The sequence below is a fragment of the Tachypleus tridentatus genome, chromosome 5 (genome assembly GCF_004210375.1).
Source record: "Tachypleus tridentatus isolate NWPU-2018 chromosome 5, ASM421037v1, whole genome shotgun sequence".
In the NCBI taxonomy this organism is placed as follows: Eukaryota; Metazoa; Arthropoda; class Merostomata; order Xiphosura; family Limulidae; genus Tachypleus; species Tachypleus tridentatus.
Genome location: NC_134829.1, coordinates 25,006,822 through 25,017,189, shown reverse-complemented (window position 1 = coordinate 25,017,189; position 10,368 = coordinate 25,006,822).

Here is a 10,368-nt window from a genome sequence, read left to right as displayed (position 1 = left end):
TCAGACTCCATGAGCTAAGTTGATATGTTATAAATGATAACATATAACGTATAAATTATTTAAATACAACATACCTCTGTGATATTTACATACACTTGTTACATGGACTTTATATCTCTTTTCAGACACACACACACACGTGCGCGCGCACGTAAATATATGTATATTTTCATCAGCTCCAGGGTGATATGAATACAAAACTAATATTGTATAATAAAGAAAAAATACAAAGTATGTAATTATTTTACTTAATGTTTCTATTTCTGCTCTATTATCTGTGTATGATAAAACCACTCGCTTAGTTACAGAACGTTTACCAGTTTTCATTCGAATGTACAGCATCTGAACGGCTATTGAAATCCGTTATCTCGCAAACAATGGGATTCATTTGTGAAAATATGAATTTTAATTTATAACCTTGTCTACATCCAGGATGTGAGCTCAGAAAGGCTTTAGCAAGCTCTGAAGCTAACCTGTTAGAAAACTCGTATTTAGTAAAGAACAGTTTATTACAAATAAACACATAACATAATTTCTCAATCTTTGCGCAGAAAACTGATAACAATATACAGACTGTCCCTTAACAGGACAGCGTTGTTTGTACCTGTTCTGACAAAACGTCAGAGTGCCCTCTATACTTTTATTCTGTTCTGCATTACCAGGTTTGAGAGGCAACTTGATGATGAATAGAGGAGGCGTAAAGACAAGTCGGGGGGGAAGGGTGGGGGGGGTGCGTTTAGCAGTCACAGCATGCGATACTTTAACACCTTTAATCTTCGTTGACGTAAGAGAACGCAAGATGAAAGAAGTCTCGTGCGGCTGAAAAGTAAATATATCCACGAGAAATCTGCATATTTCACTGACACAATTGCTCCTATTTGCACTCGCGAAAAAAAAGTGAAACGGTTTTTTCTAAAAGTTTTTACAATGCCATTGTATTAAAGCCATACTACTTATTCGAAAACTGAAATAAATGATACACTCCACACAGATCTTGCTATATAGTAAACAAATGTAGTATTCTGAAGTCCCTACAATGATATAGAAACAGTGTTTAAATAATGTTTATAAAATCGTTTTTTGTAGCTAGAAAGATTTGAGGAATATGCAAACGTTAAACTCCTACTTACTGGCAAATTTTAATCGTGAGAGCTAATACAGCGATTAATTTTCTAGAACAAGACATTTTCTTCACACACGTTTAGAAAAACTCATAAAATAATTTAAAATATTCAGTTATAAATCTTCCGGTAGGTCGGCAGTAAACTTATGGACTTACGATAGTGAAATTCCCGCTAAAACAGAAAATTAAGTGAAAAATTACAGAAACCATTTTAATTTTGGGACTTTGACGCCCAGTTACTCTGACAGTGAAGGACAGCCACCCACACTAGTTTCTATGGCCACTTACACTAGTCTCTATGGCAGGTTTTCTTGAGTTTCTATTGTAATGTTAAAAACTTTTAAAATTTTGTGAAAGTTAAACTGTAAAGAATAAGGTACCATGTTGTTGTGAAAACAAGCTGTGTTGCAGAGTTTTTATAATCGAAGTATATCTTTAGATCATTCCATTTATGAATATCTTTTGAATTCTTTCAATAAAGCTAATGCTTGAAAGTGATCTGAAGAACAACAACTTTGTTAAGTTAAAACTTAATACAGATACCTTGGCTTTAATATAACCAGTTATTATTATGAGCGAAATAAGTTTTGGAATTCTCAAAGTGTTTTCCAAACTAGAGAAAGCTGGAAATTCAATACATGTTCAAATAACATTTATTCTTTGATAGCATATTTGTTCTAACGACAAAAAGTTCATGATTAAATAGCATTGGACATTCATTCAAAAATGTAGTTTTTAAATTCACAGAACTGGATCATAAGACGAGCACTTGAGGTACAAGCAAGGAATTAAACTGTAAGTGCCGGTATACCTCTTCAAAAATTGAAATTCAGTTATACAAAGGACATTCAATCTTTTATTTAGTTTTTCCTGATGATTGTAACTAAACATTCAATATTCAGACTTTAGCTTTAATTACCAGATGGTCATTTAAACTTAGAATCACCGCTTATAGAATGTCACCATCTTATGATATTATATTTAAAAATCGCTTCTTATACGATGTTACATTTAAAAAACAACCATTATAGAATGTAACATTTGAATAGTATTTCATCTAAGAACGAAGTGTTACAGAATTAGAAGACACTGTAGGATAACTTTTCAAATAGAAAGTGTTTGAAGGGGAGAGTTTTCATCACTGCAGAACGTTTGATCATCATACGTCTACTATAAAAGTCAGTTCTTAGAGAACAGTCAGTAACCATCCAAGGATTTCTTAGGTTATTTCTTTGTGGTATCCTTAATAGAAGTAAGAGTTATAGAGAAAGGGTTTTTAGACATGAGTAGAGAGAGTAGAAGTGCTTTCCGGATTTCGGTTAGAATAGAAAGAACTTTGTGGTTTTATATTGTATAAGTTTAGAAACAATATATAACTTATGAAAACACAATATACAATGTCAATAACCATAAGCTTGGAACTAAGTTCTAAAGTGTTTCTTCCGTTAAGCTACTTATATTTTAAAGATCTTATATTACGTATATGTTGGTGTGGGTTTTGGGGAGGAATCATGCAAGAGAAAACGAAATTAAAGTAACGTTAAATGAGTGAAAATGGTACATCTGGTAAAATGGTGCATCTGGTAAAATGGTACATCTGGTAAAATGGTACATCTGGTAAAATGGTACATCTGGTAAAATGGTACATCTGGTAAAATGGTACATCTGGTAAAATGGTGCATCTGGTAAAATGGTACATCTGGTATTTTTCTGGTAATTTAGCATTTGTCACATACATTTGTTTTCGTAATTTGTTTATTTCAACTTCAAAAATAAAATTTCAACAAATAAGTTTCTGTGATAAAATTGCCATATATAAAAAATATTTGTTGTTTTGCACATGGAAAGGCATAAATGATTTTTTCTCGTAACTGGAGAATTATTATTTTACAAACACTACAACGAAATGATAATTGACAATACTGTATTATTATTAAGTCTCCAATTAGATTAAATATCTTTACATAGAATGGAAATCTTTTAATATTTTTTACAAACTAGCCTAACCTTCTGGATCTCTAATATTTGTTAGGATCATCTGAATAAATTCCTTGGATTTTCTCAGTTGAGAAAAGATGTGTTTGCAAATGTTGAGCATTTACAGAATTAAGATCTAATCACGTTCAGAGTATTAAGACTTTAGACAAAAAAAGGAGAAAAAAAAAAGGATTGAAATATTTCTTAGAAAGGTTTGACATTCAATTAGAGATGATCCAATTTGGTGAAGGGTCGCATGTTTCATGTAAATATCGTGCCTTTCTGAAAATAAAAAACACAACAAAACTATCTATGTGTATATATATACACACACACACGTATATATATATATATATACCGAGAACGAAGGACTATTAGATTTCTCCAGGGAGTGGCATCTCTAAAGTACCACCTGTGAAGCTTTTCACGCCACAGTTTGACAGAGGGGTTAAAAGGTAGAAACCTATAAATCCTGGCTTTTCTCGACTCTGATACTCGGGAAATACGACTAGGCTACTATCAAATCCAGGTTTTGAAACTGTGGGCTGTGACGTACTTCAACAATTTGTTCTAAAAGAAAATGCTTTGCATATACACGGTATCGGTTTTATTATGCGATACGCCTTTTGCCTTGGGACTTCTACGTTGAAAATCCGCTAGATAGACAGGTTGTGTAATTTAGAGGATTGTAGATGAGAAACTGACTGTTTTTAAATGAATAGATACCCTTGGGACGGCGACCTATGTGGTGTAGTAGTTTTTTAAACAAAAGTTTCTGTGTTTACACTTTAAAAAATGTTGACAGAAGATGCCCACCAATATAGAGTAAAATATACATGAATCCAGTAAAAGTGATGAAGTTACATTTCTAACTGATTTTGTTTACTTATTGTTAAGCATAAGATCCCACCGTAGGTATCGAAACCCTATTTTTAGTGTGATAAGCCCTCAGATTTACCGCTGAATTATGGAAGGGCCTGATTGTGTGCAAACTTTACTTAATGAAAAGGATAAGAAATGAGGTAAAACCAAAACTGATGAAACTGTTTAATCAACACGTTCATATTAGGTTTCGAATAAGAAGTATATTTAACTTGATGTAAAACCAACATTCATCGTATGTTTTGTTTATAAATACAGTGGTAAAAAGTAAATAATAATAACAACTGATATATTTTCATTGTTTTATATTTTACTCTTTCGTAAGTATTAAAAACAAAACGAAATGAGTTTAAACGGTTTTTATACAAAGAAACAATAAAAACAAATAACACTATTACTTTTTTCTTCGAGTACATTTATTTGGTGTCATAATGCTCACTCCACACCCGATGGGCCGACAGTAAGTTATCAACGGTCTTACAACACTAAAACTCAGGATAAGATTTCTCGTACTTGACACAATGTAGATGGCTTAATGTGTAGCTTTGTCCTAAAACAAGCAAACTTGTTGACGTTAACAATGCCACATGCACACAATAGTCTGTTAAGCAGTCATGTCTGATATTCCAGTAGTTCAAGCATAATAAGAGAAAGAAGGTAAACTGTCAGCAGTACACATTGTCTTGAGCCTCTTGACAAACTAACAGTGCTAACTGTTGCTTTTATAACGCGCCTACAGCTGAAAGTGTATTCTTTATCTGATAAGCTAACCTCTTTGGACTTTTTTCAAATATATTCTATGATGATTGATATTAGATATAATTTAGACAGTATCAGCATCTGTAGCAAACTTGAAAAAATCACAATATTACTGTAATAACATAAACATTATCTAGTGTAAATATTATTAATCAGTTTATTTTGTGAATGAATACTATATGAATGTTTAGTTGTTGTTGTTGTTGTTTTATAAGAGAGTTAAAAGCAGACGGTTTTTGGAAGTTGTATTTGTAAGTCATTGATATAGAGAGCAGACTATTTAGTAATAAACATATACACAATATGAGATGAGCGAGAATCAGCAGACAGACAAAGACAAGAGCAGAAGATAATATAATCACCACCAAGGAAAATTCCGACGTAATGTTAACTGTCGTAGAAGTGCTAGACTTCACAGTTAACATAGGCCTAAAGTTTGATATGTTAGAGTAAGACGGTTCGTCAACTGATATTTTAAAGTAATTGAACAAACCTAATTGGACTTTTGATAAGAAGAAAAAAGCCATATAATGTATACGATATCCCTATAGTATCTATAGAGTAAATAATTTATTGTGCATAGGTTTAAATTGTTTCAAATACATATACTATTTTGTAACAAGTGGAATGACGCTGTTCATTTATCGTTGAATTTATCACCAACAAGTCACAGACACCTACTGTAGAAAAATTCTAAGCCCAACAGCAACAAGACAATACATATTTCTGTAACCTTTAAAATCTGAAACTAAAATATTTGACTTTTAAATATAATCACTTACCTTCAAGTATAAATCCAAACTTCCACAGCCTAAGCAAACTAATAAAAATGTAGAAAGTGTCCTGATATTTGACATAATTTGAATTGTATTTGAACGATAACCAACAAGATAAAACATAAAGAGAACGAAAATTGTTTTTATCTTGCTTATTTACATATTGATAAATAAATGGTTTGGAAAATTATAGACTCGCGCTTTTCCTTCTCATCTGAAGTACATAAACTATGGTTTTGCAAATAATCCCAACTAGTATTCACGTACGTAGTTTTCTTAAATTTACCATGCCAAATCCATCTTAAACAAGTATTTCCCGAGCAAAGAATACTGCTTGTGTGAATGGTTCTCCGAAATAACACATATATAAAAATATATGTATTTTGTATCGGACGTCTATCTCTAATGGTAATTACTGAGTTTCTTTATTCATTTTTACTGATTGTAGAACCTCCACCAAAACACTCCAACCTTCTAACAGAAAGACAAATAGTATATCTGTAAGAGCACAATATTTTTTGTGTGTAAAAGTTTAAAATTAATGCAAAATGGCTACATTTCTGTTGTGTCAAATGTACAAAATTATCCATCTTTCTCTTCATTATTTTGAAAAATATAATTAAAACACGACATCTTCTGTAATATATAAACTAGCACAACTATACTTAAAACCAGTGAACATATTTTTCCGGGTCAACTGTTCAACTATCATTCAGAATTTTACAGACCCGTTGTGCATTATAATAAAACCCTTGCAACTTATAACAGTCACCCGTTCTAAATTAACTTCTTTCAATATTATCATGCTAATAATATGCAAATACTTCAGCTATGCATAATGAATGTGAGCATACAGATTGGTTATCCCTACTGTGATTTAGTTCCTAACATAGTTTATAACACAGGGTCCTAAGGGCATTGAAAAAGAACTGACTGTAATGCGCTTGGTTAACAAGTGCTTCTATAACATAGACCACATTAACTGTTGATGTGTTATAAAAAAAAAAAGGTATTTCAAATATTAGTGGCAGCCAAACAAAAGAGCCCTCTAGTAAATTAAGAGTATTATCTCGAGATTGTCCTAGGGTGTTACAAATTATTAAACTTAAAAACAACAAGAAGAACGGTCACAGTATGTGCTAAGATTTAATACAACCTGTCAGAGTTCCTAATACAGACTTTTTTTTTCGAATTTGGTTTCAATTACTATTTAGAATGACTTTTTTAGAGTCTTTTAGACCTTTTGTGTTTTTCTTCATTCAGGAAGTGAAGCACAATAGTAAAGTCTGCCTTCACATTGGCGTTCTCTAAATACAACTGAAGTTGCTTACATTTTATTTACATGAACACACGAAAGCAATAAACTTATGAAACATGTTACAAATAAATATTCCATATATTGTTTCCATAGTTTATTTAACTTTAGTACAAGTTCCTCACATCAAGAATCCCGAAGAATATTTCTAACAAACAAAAACGTGGCTTTTTTGATATAAAAGCACTCGACTCATTAGACTGAGAGTCGCGGGTTCGAATCCCCGTCACACCAAACATGCTCGCCCTTTCAGCCGTGGGGACGTTATATTACGATCAATCACACTATTCGTTGGTAAAAGAGTACCCCAAGAGTTGGCGATAGGTGGTGATGACTATCTGTCTTCCCTCTAGCCTTACACTGTTAAATTAGGGACAGCTAGCACAGATTGCCCTCGTGTAGCTTTGCGCGAAATTCCAAAACAAACAAAACAATATAAAAAATAAATTATCTAAACTAATTCAATATTGCAAGACAGAATATGGTGCATTAGTTACCAAGGCTGTGTTTTAAGCAGTTGTGCAGGATATAGTGAAAAATTCACAAATCTAAAAACAATCGACCATTTGGTTAAACAGGTTACCATAAGTTACAGATTTTATACACGTGTAAGTTTATACACGTGTATAAACATCAGTGGCAGACCATAGACAGCCAATTTGTTTTTCATCAGCAGGGAAAAAACAGGCGATGTAACTTTAAAACTTGTTTTTTGTCAATAATAATAGATTCTACAATTACATCAAGCGAGTGTGTTTTTTTGTTATAGCAAAGCCACATTGGGTTATCTGCGAAGGGAATCGAAACCCTGATTTTAGTTTTGTAAATCCGGAGATATACCGCTGTACTAGCGAGGAGCACATCAAGCGACTCACATTTATGATAAACAATAAGCTATCAAATGCTCTTCCATGTCCAAATATCTCGTTCGAAATTTAATCATACATATATAAATGTTCCAATACAGCCGTCTCACGCGGGTACAGTGGAAAGTTTACGGACTTACCCTCCTATAATCAGGGGTTCGATTCCCCTCAGTAAACTCAGCATATAGCCTGATGTGGCTATGCTATAACAAAACATATACACAATATAGCCATCTTTTGAGAACTTAGAAATGAAAATTAAAATATATATTTAGAGGGATTTTATTTTCATGTAATTGTGTTCAGTTTTCTCATGTTATTTGTTTACGCCTTTATTATAAAGTAACCGTCTTGACTACCAAAAGCCCAGTTAGACGTATATACTTTTATTTAGTTCCGATCTGAGTTCAATGACGGTGAGTAGTTTATTTATGCGTCGTTCTTGTTCATTAAGGCAGTATTAATAAATGGGAAATGCTACATCCAAATAGACGAATAATGTTCTCCGTGCACAACTTATTTGGTGAGACGTGGATTCAAATCCGAGACCATCAGATTACGCCTCGAGCACTCTACCACCGGGCCATGCCGGGCCGGAGCACTTTATAAGAGCTGGATAGTTTATAAACCCCGTATACAGTAATCAGAAATGCCGAATTGAAACAAATAAAATATAAACTAGTGACGTATTTTTTCAAACAACATTCAACTTCAAAATCAGAATTTATACTCTTGCTTAGTGTATTAAGGAGAAGTTGTTTTGAAATTCATTTTTGTATGTTTATTAGTCATGTAGTTAACGAATCACGGTGTCTTTTCAGGAGACTCGAAAAAAAAACAGTCATGTAAATACCGGTAGTAGAATAGAGACTCTAAAGACAGTGGACAGCCTTGTGACTCTAAAGACAGTGGACAGCCTTGTGACTCTAAAGATAATGGACAGCCTTGTGACTCTAAAGATAGTGGACAGCCTTGTGACTCTAAAGACAGTAGACAGCCTTGTGACTCTAAAGACAGTGGACAGCCTTGTGACTCTAAAGACAGTGGACAGCCTTGTGACTCTAAAGATAGTGGACAGCCTTGTGACTCTAAAGACAGTAGACAGCCTTGTGACTCTAAAGACAGTGGACAGCCTTGTGACTCTAAAGACAGTGGACAGCCTTGTGGCTCTAAAGATAGTGGACAGCCTTGTAGTCATTGCGCTTCATTATGTGACATGTTTGATAAGTTGGAAGGACGAGAGCTTCCCATCAAGGCCATTTGACTATTTATAAAAGTCACCTTTCAAACTGGAAATACATACTCACACACGCACACATATATATATTCCTTAGCTTCCAAACATATTTGATTAAAATGCAAAGACAAGATCATAAGCCAAATAGATGGCGTTTTAAAATTAGAAACGTTGGTATTATAATAAGTTAGCATCAAAACTGTCCAGAAAAAAACATTGTTACTAAAATTGGCATACTTTATATAGTTAGAAAAGTCAAAATTATTGTCAATATTTCAATTCAATATGTTATTAACAGCAGAAGACTCTTATTGGTCTATTGTAATGGAAACCTTTCAAATGTTAATAGTGCCGTCGGCCAACAAGTACAACACATCAAGGAACCAGTCACCATCGCTTGACTGTTCCCTGAACTAAATTAAAAAACAAAACAAAACAGCCTGCAATACATTGAAAAGTATTTGAAAGATTATTGAAACTGAAGAAAACAGCAGGAGAGATAAAAAACAAACAAACTTAGTTACTAAAACTATTTAACTTTGTTTCGAGTGGGTGTGTCCTTCGTTAGGCTCAGCTAGTTAGTAAGAAGGATATAGATAATCAGTAAAAATGAAATAAAATCTGGTTTAATATTCTTCAAGACAGAACCTCATTATGAAACATAATAGGCCTGGCATGACCTAGCGCGTTAAGGCGAGCGCTTTGTAATCTGAGGGTTGCGGGTTCGCGCCCGAGTCGCGCCAAAACATACTCGCCCTCCCAGCCGTGGGGGCGTTATAATGTGACGGTCAATCTCACTATTCGTTGGTAAAAGAGTAGCCCAAGAGTTGGCGGTGGGTGGTGATGACTAGCTGCCTTCCCTCTAGTCTTACACTGCTAAATTAGGGACGGCTAGCACAGATAGCCCTCGAGTTGCTTTGTGCGAAATTCCAAAAAAACAAACAAATGAAACATAATAAATAAAATAAAAAATACGTTGTAAGGAGACAGCTTAGAATATATAATTACATTCGTTTTAAAAGATATAAGGATGGTAAAGGAAAAGTTTCGCGTACTTCTATCACGTATAAGATTCAGTGTCTGTGTGTCACATAGCTCCTCCTAAAGCGCTGATAGCACTAACCTCTAAGTTGTATGAAACGAATCATCACGGTTCTGAGGTTTGAACAAACGTAAATACGATCACCCATCCTCCAAACCCGAGGTCTTTCTCCTCCCCAAAAAAAAAAAACAACAACAAAAAAAAACCTCTCCTAAGCCGCTGGACTCAATAACTTTTAATTGGTGCCAAACAAATCGTCTCGGATCAAAGGTTTGGACAAAGGTGAAACTTTTCACCCAACCTCTTATGCAATCCGAGTATTTCATGAAAACTTTTTACTATTTATAGATATTTCCTAAATGTGGTTTTGATTTACGTTAGAGCACGTAAA